Source organism: Theropithecus gelada, chromosome 3, assembly GCF_003255815.1.
Source record: "Theropithecus gelada isolate Dixy chromosome 3, Tgel_1.0, whole genome shotgun sequence".
NCBI classification, from domain to species: domain Eukaryota; kingdom Metazoa; phylum Chordata; class Mammalia; order Primates; family Cercopithecidae; genus Theropithecus; species Theropithecus gelada.
In genome coordinates, this window is record NC_037670.1 from 75,636,150 (window position 1) to 75,654,368 (window position 18,219).

Below are 18,219 nucleotides of genomic sequence, written 5' to 3' on the forward strand. Positions count from 1 at the left end.
GAGGACAAATGGTTAGACTAATGCTTCATACTTGATTCTACAAGAAGCAAGTTTAGATTTTTGTGCTTCTTTGATTTTTGTCTTTTGGAATTTCCACAATAGTTTTGCATTCAACACTTTAGGCCGAGCTCACTGAAATGCATATGAAACAGTTTTGTCTTCATGAAACTGATCTTGTGGGGTCAGCAGGGAGGGAAGGAACACCCCTGTGAACAGCTGTCATTATAACAAGGTGGCCAGTGCTGAAACAGAAGTGAGTACAAAGTGCTCTTGAAGGAGGGAGAATCGGGTGGCCTCAGGCTTCAGTATATTGCAGGCTTTGTTTGTCCCAGTTAGTAGTCCCTAGAGTGACTGTAATTTTACCCATGAATCAGGTGGTGGTAGAAGGTGGAGGCAGTAACAAGGGTCCTACTTCCACTGATGAGTCCCTTGCTCTACCCCAAAGACGGAGGGAGGGATTCAGTTCACCAGCAGAGAGGCCGCAAAGGCCTGAATGCGTCTCAGAAATTGTGTTGTTCTTCCCAGATGGACACTGGGAATTTTGTAACTGATGCTGTTTTCTTCTTCATGTTGATTGCTAGAAAGCTGAGAAAGGGGCCAGGTACGGTGGCTCACGTCTGTAATCCCAGAACTGTGGGAGGCCAAGGAGGGTAGATCACTTGAGGTCAGGAGTTCCAGATCAGCCTGGCCAACATGGTGAAACCCCGTCTCTACTAAAAATACAAAAATGAGCTGGGTATGGTGGTGGGTGCCTGTAATCCCAGCTATTCGGGAAGCTGAGGTGGGAGGATCGCTTGGACCTGGGAGGCGGAGGTTGCAGTGAGCTGAGATCGTGCCACTGCACTCCAGCCTGAGCGACAGAGCGAGACTCCATCTTGAGAGAAAAAGAAAAAACAAAGCTGGGAGTTAACAAGTGAACTCAGTTTCCTGCCATGCCTTGTATTTATTAAGTTTATCTTTGATTCCTTTGACTTCTTCTGTATAAACATTTAGTTTCCTATCTTTATTTTCCCTTTGCTTCAGTTTCTTAATATTTTTCCTTTATTTTATACTGCATGTATATAATTTGCATGCTATTCTTTGTGAGATTAAAGAACTTATGTAGAAATCCAAGTTAAATGACAGCAGTTAAAGGTATCACCATGGTTTCATTCATAGCAGTTACTGGGTAGTGAAATCAATTCAGTTAGTTGCCAGAGCATTAAACACTGGAATGTAGTAGAGTAGATTAGGTCAGAGTATATCTCGTGTGTTGCTTGTGAAATACTTGTTTCTCCTACCCACATACATAATACATGCAGATTACACCGGTGATTTACCCTCGGTTGTGGTAAAAAAGCTGTTGAGTCATGAATAGTTCTGGCTCTGAGTAATCTGTGCTGGCAGATGGCCCCCAGTGACATCCTGTCTTCTGTCACCATTGTCTGGAGACCTCAGTGTAGTGAAGATCACTAAAGATGGGGTTCTTAGACTTCAGAGAGAACATAAGCATGGCACAGAGAACCTTAAAAAAAAAAGTGGGGCTTTAGATCCCAACCCCAGAGACTCAGAGTGAGTGGGACTTGGATATGGCCTGGGAGTTTTCATTTTTAAAGCACCTTCTGGGCGGTCTGATGTTGGATACCTGGAACCACTGGGAGAAACAGCCCTGGGGCCTATTTTCTAGAGAACTGGAACCCATGTGTACAGGACATTACGCCTTCTGTCCAGAAGTTGAGCACAAAGTTCAATTTAGGAATGTAGGCTGGGCGCGTGGTTCACACCTGTAATCCCAGCACTTTGGGAGGCCAATGCGGGTGGGTCGCCTGAGGTCAGGAGTTCGAGACCAGCCTGACCAACATGGCAAAACCGTATCTCTACTAAAAATATAAAAGTTGACGAGTTTGGTGGCTCACACCTGTAATCCCAGCACTTCGGGAGGCCAAGGTGGGTAGATCATGAGGTCAAGAGATAGAGACCATCCTGGCTAACACTGTGAAACCCTGTCTCTACTAAAAATACAAAAAAATTACCTGGGTGTGATGGCACGCGCCTGTTGTCTCAGCTAATCAGGAGGCTGAGGCAGGAGAATTGCTTGAACCCAGGAGGCAGAGGTTGCAGTCAGCTGAGATCGTGCCACTGCACTCCATCCTCAGTGACAGAGCGAGACTCCATCACAGAAAAGAAAAAACAAAACTGGGTGTGGTGGCACATGCGTGTAGTCCCACTCAGGAGGCTGAGGCAGGAGAATCACTTGAACCTGGGAGGTGGAGGTTGCAGTGAGCCAAGATTACACCACTGCACTACAGCCTAGGTGACAGAGCAAGACTCTATCTTGAAAACAAAAACAACAACAACAACAACAACAAAACAAAGTATGTAGGAATGTGTTTGTGTGCTGCCATTTCTTGGCATAATTTGAAAATTATTAACATCATATGATGGTTATACTTTTTTCCTAATTAAAATTCATGTATATGCAGAACATTCAAACTGTAGAGAAAGGGGGAAATTATTATTTTATGGTGCATCTTAGTTATTTTCTGGGAATCTTGTTTTGCCTGAGGACATTCTTGAAACTGAGTTTATAAAGGACTGGCCACCAAGTCTGTCATGTGGAGTTTTTCATCTTCAGTGGGCTGTAGCAGAGATTATTCTTTTATGAAGAGTTTAGGGATTGAGAAGACTCATCTTCCCTATCATAGTTCTTTGTTTGTAAATACAATGTCATCGCTCTTCCTCATGGAGCTGTCACTGGGCACAGCTGTGGGTTTGCATGTGTCACGGAGCTCCGCACGGACAGAGCAGGAGATGATGGTGACTCCTGGCTCCACAGGGTTGATCCTGGGCTGCCTTCAGTCTGCTGCTTAGGTCCATCTACTTCCTTGCAAGTATTCCTAAAAATACAGACATTTTTTCCCATTTTAAAAATAATATATGTAGCATCATCTTGGTTACTTACAGCCCAGTGAGTTTTTAGGTAATATTTGCATCACTATGGTAACCGGTGACTCATTATTGAAACTTGTGCATGCTGTTAGTTACTGATTTTCCCTTATATATGAGATGGTCTCTGTCTTTTCGCTGAAGATGAAAATCACCTGTAGTTTTAGAAAAAAAAGTTCTCTAGCTGGCCAATCAATCCAATAGAAATAGAGGTTGATGGATGCTTGTGATTCTCTTCTAAGATCCTCCAGAAGGCACTTTCCCTGCTTTTCTCATGTTCTCCAAGCCCATTTTTTGAAATAGTCTTCCCTTGCTTATTAGGCCATTAACTGAGGTTTTTTTGGTGCAGTGGGGGAAAATGTCATGTTAAGTAGCATTCAGCAGAAGCATCACTTGGAAATGCCTCAGAGAAAGTTAAGATTCAGTGATTCACAAGTTAAAATTCTGCTCCAGAAACTTAACTATTTCATGGTGATGTCCAGGAGAGAGAGAATAAAAAATGTTAAGTGAAGGGTATGTTTAAGTGGAATTTGTCTTTTGAATAAGAATTCTATTGAGACAGCACTAAGCATTGTTTGTTTATGACTGTCATCACAGTGCAATGATGCAGGTATTGGTATCTTCATTTTACGAGAAAAGTGAGACTGAGAGAGATTACTCAACAACTTGTGTGGGTCGTACAGATCAGAAGTGGCCAAGCTGAGGCTTGGACCCCGGTGGGTCTGATCCCAGAGCTCTCTATGTCGTCTCTGAGAAACCCTCTGTACCATTGCCTCAGCCCCAATTTGTTTATGATGCTCTTTCTTTGGGCATCACTGTCATCAAGCCAGTGATCCTAATGGTGACTGTCCCCAAAACAATAAATACAGGAAGTTACAGACTATGAACGTTGGTTACCAGCTTCAGTCTGTGGCTTCCTTATTCCCTCTGAGGGTAACTTGGAGGAAGTTGTAACAGGTAGTCTTCCACTTACTAGAGCTTCACAAAGTGCATTTATATTTGCCTTTGGTATGGATCGTATGACTGCCTAAGGCAGTGCGATTGCATGAATACCATTCTTTTTAGACAAACAGGAAAATTGCCTTGTCATCCCTAATCGTAAGCGTGTATGGAGGTGAGTCCCCAGAAAGCATAGGGCACAGTGGAGGAAGCCATGAGGAGGTTGGATTGTGTGCTTGTGGATAATTGAGGTTTTATTTTGATTGCAGGATGATACTTACTTCCTCCCTATTGAGACCTACTCTAGCATGTATGAAGTATAGTGATGTATCATTTAATGTCTTATTTAGATAAATTCCTTATCTTGTAATCACAGAAATAAGCTAAGCCTCATTCAGGCCCTCTCTGCAAAGCTGGCCCCAGGCACCTTTGGTGAGGAAGTAGGGTTGTTTGGGGGACACCCCCTTTTTTGTCTTTCCCACTTCCTAAGTGCCCTGGGTTCTCAGACAGCTCCCGAGCCTCCCAGAATCCCTGGCAGCCAGAATTGTGCATTCCTTTGGATTTGTGCATTTCATTCTGGTCAGGAGATGACTCTACTATTTTGCAGAATTCAGTTCAACTATCATGCTTCGGTAGATCCAGCTGTAAGTAAGCAGAGTAATCCCAGTCTCCAGAAAGGATTGAGACTTAGAGGTAAGCAAGGATGAAGGCCTGGGAGGAAATCAAAGGAGATGGACAGGGAGAAGCCTGCAGTCCTGATTTCCAGCTCTGGTTTCTGTGCTTCCTGTCTTTGCATCCTTGTGAGAGACCTGCTGTGGCTTTTCGGTTCCCGCCCCTTTGCTTAAATCACTTTATGCTTGTCTTTGTTACTCTCAATCAAAGAACTTTCTCTAGGACAGGCATTTTAATTTGAGCAAACTCATGCCCAGGAAAGCTGTAAATTTCCTAAACCAGCCAAATACCCTATGCAACATTCCCTTTCTTGCTGCCTTTGGTGAAGGATTCTGTTTCATCAACAGAAGTCACTGTGGCTGCCTCAGCAAGACACACCAGCAGCCCTGGGCTAGCTCCTCTTGGGCCAGTCCATAGGCAGTAATGGGTGGAGAAAAATGTTTCTGCCTGATATGGTTTGGCTGTGTCCCCACCCAAATCTCATCTTGAATTGCAGCTCTCATAATCCCACGTATTGTGGGTAGGACCTGGTGGGAGATAATTGAATCATGGGGGAGATTTCCTCCATACTGTTCTTGTGATAGTGAATAAGTCTCTCAAGAGCTGATGGCTCTAAAAGGGGAAACCCCTTTCTCTTGATTTTTCATTCTTTCTCTTGCCTGCTGCCATGTAAAATGTGCCTTTCGCCTTCCACCATGATTGTGAGGCCTCCCCAGCCACATGGAACTGTGAGTCCATTAAACCTCTTTTCCTTTATAAATTACCCAGTCTCAGGTATGTCTTCAATAGCAGCGTGAGAACGGACTATTACACTGCTTTTTCCCTTTGGTCTGTCCCTTTATCTCCTCAGGGTTTCCTGACTCCAAGCAATTCTCCTGTGCTGTCTCTTCTTCCTGTTCTGAGACCCTGCTGCCTACTGTCTCCTCTGTTAAACCCATGTGTTGCTACCCAATTCTTTCCTTTTTGCCTGATGACCAAACTGATTTCTGCTATGGATGCTGTGTGGATGCCCAAAGGCTGCTTGTATTCTTGTCCCCAGCCTTTGGCAACACTGGACTCTCCTAGACAGGCTGCTTATCTGTACTCTCACTCATCATTTGGGCAGCCAGAGAGAAATGGCCATGGTGGGAGGAAAAAAGCCACATGTGAACACACCCAATAGAGAAAACTAGAAGTGACTCCCCAGTGTGTGCCAGGTACCGTGCTAAACCCTGGGGCTATCTCTAACCTTCCAGATTCTCACAGACAGAATAAATCTTTACCTGAAATTAACCAGTTACAGTGACAGTGAGTGCCACAAAGGAGAAATGTGAGTGTCTGGGCCTAATTAAGCCTTGAGGAAGTGACATTTAGACAGAGATCTAGGAAGAAAGGAGGGAGGATAAATGGGAACCTCTTAAAGTGGGCCAGATTTATGGTGTGCAGAGAAATAGTGATAAAGCCAGCATAGGACCATCCAGATGTGTCTTGAAAGTTTTGCATATGCCCTGATTCTCAAGACTTTTTAAGGTCATCTTAAAGGTCTTGAACTTCATCCTAAGATCATTGGGAAGCCTTGAGATGGTTTTCAGCTGGACTTGATGACAAATGATTGAATTGCAGACTCCCTTGTGATTACACTGAGTACACTCTATTGGAAGAATCATCAACCTATGGCAGAAACAATGAGAAAACTGTTGACTTGGAGAGGAAAAGAATGCATGGGTGTTTTTAAAAATTATTTATTTATTTATTTATTTATTTATTTATTTATTTGAGACAGAGTTTTGCTCTGTCTGGCAGGCTGGAGTGCAGTGGTGCAATCTTGGCTCACTGTAACCTCCATCTCCCAGGCTCAAGCAATTATCCTGCCTCATCTTCCCGAGTAGCTGGGATTACAGGCATGTGCCACCATGCCCGGCTAATTTTTGTATTTTCAGTAGAGACAGGGTTTCACCATGTTGGCCAGGCTGGTCTTGAACTCCTGACCTCAGGTAATCCACCCGCCTTGGCCTCTCAAAGTGCTGGGATTACAGGTGTGAGCCACCATGCCTGGCTGCATGGGTGTTTTAAAATACGCATAGAGATTGACAACAAATGTTGGGTAGCACTTTGATTCCAAGGAAAACACAGAGCAAGACGATAGTCTTAAATGTCTGCCTTTAAAGAGTTTACTATCTATTATCTCCTTGACAGCTTGGCTGAGGGTAGTAATGATACACTGCAGTTGAATAAAACTGCTCATTTTATTTATTTCCAAAGTGATATATTCTTGATAAATTTGTCTATTTACACAGCCTGATAAAATGTTAATATTCAGTTACCTGATGTATTTGTTCATGTCCTTTCTCATGCTGCTATAAGGACATACCTGAGACAGGGTAATTTATAAAGGAAAGAGGTTTAATTGACTCACAATTCCACAGGGCTGGGTAGGCCTCAGGAAATTGACAAGCACGGTGGAAGGGGAAGCTAACATGTCCTTCTTCACATGGCGGCAGCAAGGAGAAGTGCAGAGTGAAGCGGGGAAAGCCCCTTATAAAGCCATCAGATCTGTGAGAACAGAATGGAGGTAACCACCCCCATGATTCAGTTACCTCCCATTGGCATGTGGGGATTATGGGTACTACAGTTCAAGATGAGATTTGGGTGGAGACACAGCCAAAACATGTCACCCGACTAATTTATATCAAATTTTAACTTCTCCTTTGGACACCTAATTTAGGATTCAGACACTCCCAGCGTAGAACTATAAGAAGGAGAAATGAATTTGCCCAGATTTGACAGTTAATGTGCTACGATGAGAGAGATAATTAAGGTACAGTCCTTGTCTCCACAGAGTTTTCAATCTAGAGGAAGATTGGGCTGATAACAATTCTAGTCATTGGGGTGATTAAAAGGGGTCCTACTTGAAAAGATTATTAAGAATATGATTTTCGAGTCACTTAGGTTTATAATTTGACCATATGATTCTGTGTACCTTAAAAAATATTTTGACTAGGATATGAACTCCTCTACTATTTTTTACATCATAATTGAGGGAAGATTTATACAGCCTGGAATTTGCCCATGTAAAGAGTATGATACAATGGTTTTTAGTATATTCATAGAGTTCTGCAGTGCTTTATTTTTTCGATAGCAAAGCTGTGATATTTCCACCTCCAGTATTTTCATCTTCCAAAGCAGTAACTCTCAGCCTTAAATGTAGATTTTGGCTCCAAATTTAGAGATTCGGATTCTGTAGCTCAAGGCTAAGGTTCAGGCATCTTTAACAAATACAGCTGGTCCTAGTGCTAAGCTCACTTTCCAGTGGAAGTGTGAGCAGCCTCTGGATCTTTCCGCTATTCCTGCATGGGATGAAAAACCGTCTTTTGAATGCATATTGGCTTCTAGGCACGGACTCCCCATGCACTCCCTGAGCTGGGGGTGTCATTCTGATTGGTTTCCACTGTTGCCAACAGAGAATGAAGTCCAACCTCCTTTCTTAAGCCAGAGTTAAAGGGTGCATCACAAGTCAACATTTTCAATTTTATTCTTTCTCTTATTCACTCAATTTTAGCCAAACTGCTGTAGTGTTCTCTAAATATATCTTGATTTATCTCCTTTGTGTAGCTTTACTAACCTGGAATTCAGTTCTCTTTATCTCTCTCCCATTATTTCAGGTACTAGATTAGCTGCTGAGGGTAAAGAGATGAAATGACATACTGCTTGCTTCGAGAGCTGAATCTTAGAAACACACACATACCTAGGAGCAATGTCATTTAAATGACTGCCATTTCAGGACAACAGTTCATCCTCTTCCTACCAATCCTAAATTGTTTGAGCTGGAAGAAACCCTGGCTTCTTGCCTAACGTAACTGTAGCCCCACTTTTGGAGATTCGTCTCTTAATTCAGTCCTCTTATAAATCTCTACCCTTCCTCTCTGCTGCTGTAGGTATTGTTGTCTACTAGTTCTTTTTCTCTCAGGTGTCTGTACTAGCTGATCAGGACCTACATTGCTTTATCGTTGCCTTGAGCTGTTTAACTATTTCCGTGCTGATTTATGTTTTCCTCTCAGCAAGATTCCAAGTACTTTACATAAAAAACTGTATGTTCCAGCTGTGTGTCTCACATGGTTCTGTGAATATAATATGTAGGTGTTGGAAGGTTGTGGGTTTTGTGTTACATAGTTTTCTTTGTAGATAAAAGTACAATTAGTGCTTAATAAATTATGTATGATGTTGGTTAATTCAATTACCAGAAGATGCACATACACGTTAAGATTATTCACAGTGGAGAAATTGTAGGTGAATTAATGAATCTTAATGTTCCTCTTAGAGTCTTAAAATGGTGTTGAAAGTTTAGTTTGGCTTTCAGTCTACAACAAATGATTAATTACCTTTTTCAAAGAAATACGTACATTCAGACACACACACACACACACACACACACACACACAAAATCTGTACCGTGCTGGATATTGACCACAAATTCTTAAAAGATTCATGAGATTTCACAAAATGATATTCAGCAGGACATAAATTTACAAAAATCTCTTGTTCCCTGTCTACCAGGAATGACAAGGTAGAGAACCTATAGATAAATTGACTTGTATTCCCCTGCTCCAGAAAACAACCAATTTGAAAAACCCATGGATTTAGAATATATGAGCTATTTATTTAGAATCCCCAATTTAGAATGAATGATCTATTTCAGAGAACTTGGTCAGCTCTCGGAATTTATCTCCAGTTTACAGCAATAGTGAGAGGGAGGGAAATAAGGAACAGAGACTCTCTGGTACCTTATAATATACAAATAAACTATCACTATGCAGATCACCAAACAGTAATACAATTTCAAAGTATTATCAGTTTTGTTCTCATTATAGCAAATAACATCCTCTAAGAACCAAATGGTGTTTGTGAGAGATAATGTACTCAAAATTACATTATTGTTCTATTTTGAGAAATGAATTTTACTTGATTTCACCCCAGGCTAGCATCCATTAATATTCAGGTGGCTCACCCATCTTCAGTTCTTCAGTTCAGACAGTTAACTCTGTGGGAGCAGTGTCACAGAAGATAGAATTGTTGGCTTACATACATACAAAACTGTAGAGTTTCTGTGAAGGAAAACATGGGCATTGACTTACAAACCTTGCTGATACTCTCTCCCCTACCCCCCCCCACACTTTTTCATTAAATAAAGGAAAAGTTTTGCACAGTCACACTTTACTGTGGTGACACATTTTTCAATAACCAAGGAACAATTGAATGCAACTGTTTGCAGTCAGAATTCTCTATACATATGTGAAAACAAGCTGCTTAAAACAAAAGTTGGAGCAACAATTTTGGCAAACAGGAAAAACACTGAAATATGCCATCTTCTAGTTTGCTTTTTTTTTTTTTTGAGATGGAATCTCGCTCTGTCGCCCAGGCTGGAGTACAGTGGCTCGATATCGGCTCACTGCAACCTCCGCCTCCTGGGTTCGAGCGATTCTCCTGCCTTAGCCTCCTGAGTAGCTGGGATTACAGGTGCATGCCACCACGCCCAGCTAATGTTTTTATTTTTAGTAGAGACCGTGTTTCACCATGTTGGTCAGGCTGGTCTTGAACTCCTGACCTCAGGTGATCCACCCTCCTTGGCCTCCCAAACTCCTGGGATTACAGGTGTGAGCCACCGAGCCTGGCCTCCTCCACCCTTTCTCAATCCATTAATCACAACCTGTGAAAATTGAAGTGCATATTTATACACACACACACACACACACACACACCCACACCCACACCCTCCTCAGATTGTCCTGACTTCCCCTAGGAGCTATCCAGCGCTGGCATTGGGCTTCAGCCAGCCATTCCTCTTTCCATCAACATCACCCCTCTTTTGCCCTAGTGTCTTTGCTTATAGTGACTCAAACTAAATTGGCAGTAGACTTTCTGAAGTTGTCTCTAAAAACATTTTTGGGTGGTTTTAGACTTTTCTAATTAGAGTTTGGGAACTGGATGGGAGCTATCATTTTAATCATTTGGTATGTTTCCTCTAGAGAGGACTTGGAAGCATATATACTTATTTCAGGATGAAGAAAAAAGAAACCAGCCTAAGTTGAGTCACCTAAATGAGAGGGAGCTTGGAAGCGCAGGGCAGCGACCGCCACCAGCATTACTCAGATGTCGGTGGGTTTTATGACATGTTATTTAATGTTTACCACTGACTGTTGGATAGAGGCTATAACAAGATGATTACACAGGCAGCTAACTTTGTAGCTTAGGCTCCCTAGCTTATGCTTGGTAAGATGTGACTGCCTCTAGAATTGCAGGCAAAGACAAATGCCAGAGGTCATGATAATTCCATGTTCTCCAGTTCAGCTATTAAACTAATGAATAGATTGACTCAAGCACTGAAACATTTAACTGTGTAATGCTCAGCTGGAGAATGAGTGACACATGGGTTTCCTCCAAACAGACACTTCTTTACCAAAAATGATCCTAAAAACACCAGAGCACTTTTTCCAAACAAAACTTACTATAGTGAAAAGCAAAAACCATTATTAGTAGAGAACGTTAGCTCCAAGAATGGCTCTGTGATTCTTATAATTTGTTTCCAGGCCAGAAACTTAATCGCAAATCTTCTAAGCACACTCCTGTTCATATTTTTTATACTTCTAAAATGTGATTTATTTTTGAACAGCAGTCAGATTATGTTCCTCAAAGTTTGGAAATACACATTGTATATATTTTTTTTGTGTTTGTGTGTCATGGGTAAATAAAATATCCATGAAAAAGTGGTGACCTTACTACTTGGAATACCTTTTTGTTGTTGTTTTTAGTCTGTTTTCTGTTTTTAAAATATTTGTTAGAACTCATCGGCCGGGCGCGGTGGCTCAAGCCTGTAATCCCAGCACTTTGGGAGGCCGAGGCGGGCGGATCACGAGGTCAGGAGATCGAGACCATCCTGGCTAACATGGTGAAACCCCGTCTCTACTAAAAATACAAAAAACTAGCCGGGCGTGGTGGCGGGCGCCTGTAGTCCCAGCTACTCGGAGGCTGAGGCAGGAGAATGGCCTGAACCTGGGAGGCGGAGCTTGCAGTGAGCCGAGATCACGCCACTGCATTCCAGCCTGGGTGACACAGTGCGAGACTCCGTCTCAAAAAAAAAAAAAAAAAAAAAGAACTCATCAGGATGATTTTATGACTACTGATGGTTGTGCTCCACAGATGGAAAAACATTTCATTACACTCTTTGCTCTACGAGGTCAGACACAAAGCTAGATTTCCTCACTTTGGTTATCCCAGTGTCTAGCGCAGTACTCTATAAATATTTGTTTAATGGAATAATGAACACCTACTATGAAAATGAACTGGTGACCCAAGGGCAGGCATAGGGGTCAGGCATGAAAAAGACCAAAAAGAAAAGCAGAAATAGAAGAAAGGTAGAAAGTTAGGCAGAAAGTCTGGGGAGAGATAAGAGGAAGGTGAACTTATCTCCACCCAGGAAAGGTAGTGTGCCTGCAGCTCTTTTCTGGAGATGACACTCAGTGACATTAGGGTCCTGGGTTGCCCATTCTTTGCACTGTGATTAGAATTAAGTTACAATAATTTATTGTCTGATTGTTTCTTTCTGATCCCCATGGTTCTGGTTATCTATTGACGCATTAAAAAACAACCCAAATTTAGTAACAAAGCAAAAATTCATTCTCAGTAGAAATGATTAGTTACACTCACTGATTCTCCAGGCCAGGATTTGGACATGACATCTTTCCATCCTTATGATGGCTTGTCTCTTCTTGATGCCTGGAATCACAACTGGGAAGACATGAATAGCTGGGGACTAGAAGCATTTGGAAGCCTCTTCTTCACTCATGTCTGGCTTCTGGGCTTGGATGCCTCAAAGACTGGGCTCATTTGGGATAGTAAACTGGAGTGCCCTACATATGTCCTTTCCATGCGGCTTGGGCTTCCCCACAGCATGGTGGCAGTGTTCTGAAAAGGAGTTCCAACAAGAGGGCACTTCCAGAGAGCAAGTGTTTTAAGAGAGCCAAGCAGAAGCTGCATGGCTCATGATGACCTAGCCTTAGAGGTTTACAGGATCACTTCTGCTGTACTCTATTGCTCCAAGTAGTCACAAGCCTGCCCTGATCAGAGGGGATGAGACATAGCCCTGGTGCATGGCGCACACCTGTTGTCCCAGCTATGGGGACTGAGGTGTCTGCAGGCTGTGGTGAACTATGATTGTACCTGTGAATAGCCACTGCACTTCAGCCTGGGCAATATAGCTAGACTCTGTCTTTAAAAAAAAAAGGGGGAGTGGAGGTGGGACGTAGACCCCTCCTGTCCATGAAAGGAGTGGCAAAGAACCTGGGGGCTTTTTAATTAAACCATCCGTCATGTCTTTACATTTCTTTTTCAGGGAAAGTTGTCAGATAGGTATACTATTTTCCAGAAGTTATCCAAAGATGAAACTGTGTCTTTTGCTTTTGCAATTATTTAACTTTTTAAACCAAGAGGAAGAAACTAAAAGATAAAGTAAGAAAAACAGAAGAAAGTGTGCATCATACAAACACAGAGCAGCAAGAATGCGGCAATTTTCTCTGTTGATAAATGGTACAGATCTATTGCTTCTTTTAAGCGTGGGGAGGGGGAACAATAATCATGTAAACCAAGAAATTTAGAGGAAATTTATTTGGCACTTTGATATTTACACCTTCTTTTGAGCACAATTTTAGGAGAAATTGGATTCACTGCCTTTACCATATCTGAAGATTAAAGTCAAAAAATAAAAGTGCTTTGTTGCCATCAACTGCACTTGTAAAGCAGTAACGATTCTTTATTTTTCCAAGGCAGTCTTATACTTGGTGCGTTGACTGAGAGAAAGGGCTGGAGAGGGGTGGGTGGGTGGATGAACTGCAGCTCTTTTCTGTTTCTGGGAATGGCGTAAGTTAAGGCAACCTTGGTCATCAAGCACAATTCATTTGCTTTGAACTCCTATGGGGGAGAAATACTACAAAACACAAACTTTAAAAGTGATTCATTGTGATCTTAACTGAGATTTTTCATTTCATTAGGAGATAAATAGGAGAGGATAACTTCCTCTTCCAGTCGTGTTTTTTTCCCGATATATTTGTTCTCATTTCTCATTTTTTCTCTACTCCCTAATGTTTATTTTTCTTTCTCCTCTGGCCCTTTTCCTTGTGATTGTTTTTCCTTCCTTTCCTTCTCTCCATGCTTCATTCTTATTTTGCTCCCTCTCTTTCTCACTACCGTCTCCTTTATTGGGTTATTAGCCATCTTTTTAAAAACTTCCTAGTCTCTGTCCACCTACTTTTATTCCACCTTTTTGATGTTCAAATCCCCCCTCTTGCAGCTTTAGACTTGTCAACACTGTAGTTAGGTTCAGATTTTTAGATGTTAAAAAATGAGCTGCCACTTTACTGATTTAATACAACTAGTATAAAGCATTCTTTTTTCAGTGCCTGCTGCTCTGAAGCAAGCAGATACAAAATCTCAAGTGTCTTTAAAAAACGTTTATACAGATTAGGCATATTGAGACATATTAGAAGAAAAAAAAGGTAAATTAAAAAAAAAAAGATCAGAATCCTATTAGAGAAAACCAGTGGCATTCTACTATATCTGCTTCAAACATATTTAAGTCTAGAAGTATATTTATATTTTACAAGTGTGGAAAATACTATACACATTGTTTCACAGCTCTAGACTTAATATATAGCAGCCATCATAACACAGTAGTTAATATACTCTGCCTACTTTATTATATAATGAAGATTAAACAAGGTAGTGCCAGCAACACAGTTTGCAAGGCGCTTAGCCCATAGTCATTCCTCAGTGAGTCATATTTCCTATTTATTTGTCAAACTTTCCTAATGGCTGAAAAGAATTCAACTCAATTCTTGAAGTCAGTTCTTTGTTTTTGGACTTTTAAATTGTTTATCTTCCTCTCTCTCTCTCTGTCTCTTTTTTTTTCAAACAGTGCTAAAGGGGTCGCTTTTAAAAGTAAGTCTATATGTAATTCCTTAACTATTTCCTTATAAAATATTGATAAAAGTTGAATGATGAGTCAAATAAATTGTGTCATCTAGGTATATGTGGCCATCATTTATGAAGGACCCCCTAGGTGCCAGGCACTTTCATGCGTTATTTCATTCAAACTTTTAGGATTCACAGTAGTCTTAGACATTTGAGAGTTTTAGGTCACATAGCTTCTGAATGCCAGAATTGGAACTGAAATAAGATCTTTTATATTATTGTGAAGAAAGTTCCATTTCAGCGACTTTTCAGAGGTGCTTCAGGAATTGCAGAAGGAGTTGACTTATACAACCTTTAAACATATTGTTTTGTATGATTTAAACATGAAAAAAACAATCAACATAAACGCTGATAATGGATAGGAGCACAGTGAAAGCAAGCTTCATTATTATTATAGGTTAAGCTGCCACGCTAAGTTGATTTTGAGAGGGCCTCAATATAAAGCATTTCATTTCCTCCTCTCTCTGTGCATACATTTACACTTCTTATAAAGTGTGTCATTGACTGGGAAGATTGCTTTTATCTTAAATCAGGCATGAATCCACCCACTCAAGAAAAATCATCTCAGCAAGTTCGCTGCTGCTGCACCTGTGTCCTCAGCTCATGGAAGGTCAGGGATAGTTCAGGCCTATTGGCTTGGGAGCATGTCAGGTGTCTAATAAAAGTGAAAACCTAATTTTCCTCTTTTCTGTAAGTTTTGAGTACTTTTCCCCTGATTTCCAGTATTTATTCTAAGAAACAAAAATTGAGATTAGATGTTATTTATACAAATTTACATGATAAAATAAATATCCAAGTATCTGGAAAGATTCCTGAGATTTGAAGGTAAGCTCTTAAAAGCAATTTCCAGCTAATACTGTATGTTGACAGATAATGCCTTGTGTATGGTAAGTGGAATTCTGAGATGGCCCCAAAATTCCCACACCCTTAGTGGTACACACCCATCTAATCCCTGCCTCTTGAGTGTGATCTGGGCCTGTGAATAAGGGGGGCTATCACTTCTGTGATTGTGTCACAGTGTATGGCAACAAGGATTTTGTAAGTGTCATTAAGGTCTTTAAACCAGTGATTTGGGAGTAATCAAAAGGGAGAATATCTTGGTGGGCCTAACCTAATCAGATAGACTTTTAAAAGACGAAAGAAGATGAAGCATTAACGAGATGTCTTCCTGTTGGCCCCGAGAAATAGCGAACTGCCTTGTTGTGGAGAGGGGTACAGAGAAAGGCCCTAAGACCAACCTCTCAGAGCTGAGAGTGGTCCCTGGCCAACAGCTAGCGGGAAATAGAGGGAAGAGGGATCTTGGTTGTGTAATCACAGGAAATGAATTCTGCAACAACCTGAGTCAATGTGGAAGAGGGCTCTGAATTTCAAATGAGGACCCAGCTGACTGACACCTTGATTTCACCCCTCACAGACACCCGGCTAAAAGCTGCTGGACTCCTGATCCATAGAAATTGTGGAGATAAATATATTTTGTGCTGTTTTAAACTCCTAGGTTTATGGTAATTTGTTATACAGCAATGGAAAACTGGCAAATACACGGGGGGAATGTATTCACATTTCCTCCACATTAAGTAAGACAACAACACACAAAAGCACATTGAATGTGGAAACTTGCTATATTATTATAATGATCACTTATAAATCAGAGATTGAGTTTTTATGTTAATAAAAAAGCCTCATTATTCCTGCCTATTACCTTAATAAAATATACATTGACAAACCTAAGCTCAAAAAACATATTAATGTTGATACAATATCTCTTTCTCTATTTGGGCTCTGAGGCATTATCTGAAATTTTTTTCCTCCTTCTAGAACAAAAGGGTTCCATTATTTGAAAACCACTGTCTTGACTAATAGGCGCTTTTTAAAATGACTGCATTTTGGTTGTTGTAAGAATGTAACTGTTGGCAGGGAAAGGAAAAGCAAGATTGTGCAAGGCTAATTTATATTCAGTACATTGTTTCAAAGTGTATGTTTATCTTTAATTGTTCTCTCATTATAAAGTAATGCATAGATGTAAGAAATCCAGCCATCCTTTTGGACAGATGAGTTTTGTGCTAGTGATACTGGTTTTTGAAATCAGAATTCATTTAAGTAGTAATTTTAAAACTTTTAAATCATACAGTATTTCAAACATATCAAAAAACTACAAAAAATGATATAACTGACACTTGTACAGCCCACCATCTGGATGTTGATAGATGTTAACATTTTGCCTACTGTTTTGCATCACCTTTAAAAACACTTCCAAGCATAGCTAAAACCTTACCCTATCATTTTTTTCTGCCTCTCCTTCTATTCCTTTCTCCCCAGAGGTAAGTACTAGCCTGAAATTGATGTATATCATTCTCATGAATGTTTTATAGGTTTTCTACCTATGTATGTGTTTATGAATAATATCAAGAATTGTTTTATGTTTTAAAATTTAAAGCATTGATATCCTACTGTAGGTAACTTTTACATTTAATTTTTTCACTCAGAGTAGTATTTTTTGAGACGAATTATGTGTGTAATATATTTGAGATGAATTTGTGATAGCCCATGACATAAAACACAGTTGATTTATCCATTTTTTTTAACCAATAATCAGTTGTTTCCTCAATTTTGGCATCACAAAGAATACTGTACTATGCATGTATTTGTGTGGGACTGTTTAAAAGTTTCTGTAGAATAGAATGTAGAAAGCTTTTGGATTAGAGGAAACATCATTCTCACCTTTACTGCTTTTCAAAGTGGTTCTACTAGCTTGCAGTCCCACCCACAAGTTACCAGCTTTTCTATTCCCCTCACTCCAACCAGTGCTTGTTTGCATAGCCTGGCTAATGGTAGCCAACTGACTGGGGCACCATGGGGACTTCTCCTGTACTTTTTTTATTTTTTTTAAACAGAGTCTCGCTCTGTCACCCAGGCTGGAGTGCAGTGGCAGGATCTTGGCTCACTGAAACCTCTGCCTCCCGGGTTCAAGGGGTTCTCCTGTCTGAGCCTCTCGAGTAGCTGGGATTATAGATGCAAAGAAAGAGAAAACCCAAGCCCATGAATAGAAAAGTGGGTTATGTGCAAAGTAAACATCAGGCAGACCTCAAGATCTTGCAGGGTGAAGTCAGCATAAACATACTTCCAGATTTGTATTGATTCTGAAAATACATTAATCTTTTACCTCTATTTTAAAAAGTATATGCCATCTGAATGAGAGAAAACATCAGATATCAAATTCAAGAGTGTAAGTTGTATGGTGTCAAAAAGTCAGGCAGTAGCAACTGATAACTCTTAGTTCAAATAACTGTATAAAATTTACTTAACGACACCAAAAGCAAATCTCATCTTTATATATGAAGAAGAAGATACAGGCTACAGAAGTTATTTAATTAAAATCTTAGTGGAAAACTTAAAATTATACTATGAAACCCAGGAATAAAATTTGTTATGATAGAAAAAATGGTTTTTAAATTTAACAATTTTTTTTTATTTTTTGATACCGAGTTTAACTCTCGTAGCAGGCTGGAGTGCAGTGGCACGATCTCGGCTCACTGCAAACTCCACCTCCCAGATTCAAACTATTCTTCTGACTCAGTCTCCCTAGTAGCTGGGACTACAGGCACCCACCACCACGCCCTGCTTATTTTTGTATTTTTGGTAGAGATGGGGTTTCACCATGTTGGACAGGCTAGTCTCGAACTCCTG

At 40.6% G+C, this 18,219-nt stretch overlaps 1 protein-coding gene across 4 annotated transcripts in view; it reads left to right on the top strand.

Annotated features, from left to right (window-relative positions):
* Positions 1-18,219, top strand: part of ELMO1 (engulfment and cell motility 1) — a 584,323-nt gene that overhangs the window by 134,651 nt on the left and 431,453 nt on the right. The gene's annotated exons all lie outside the window — the stretch shown is intronic.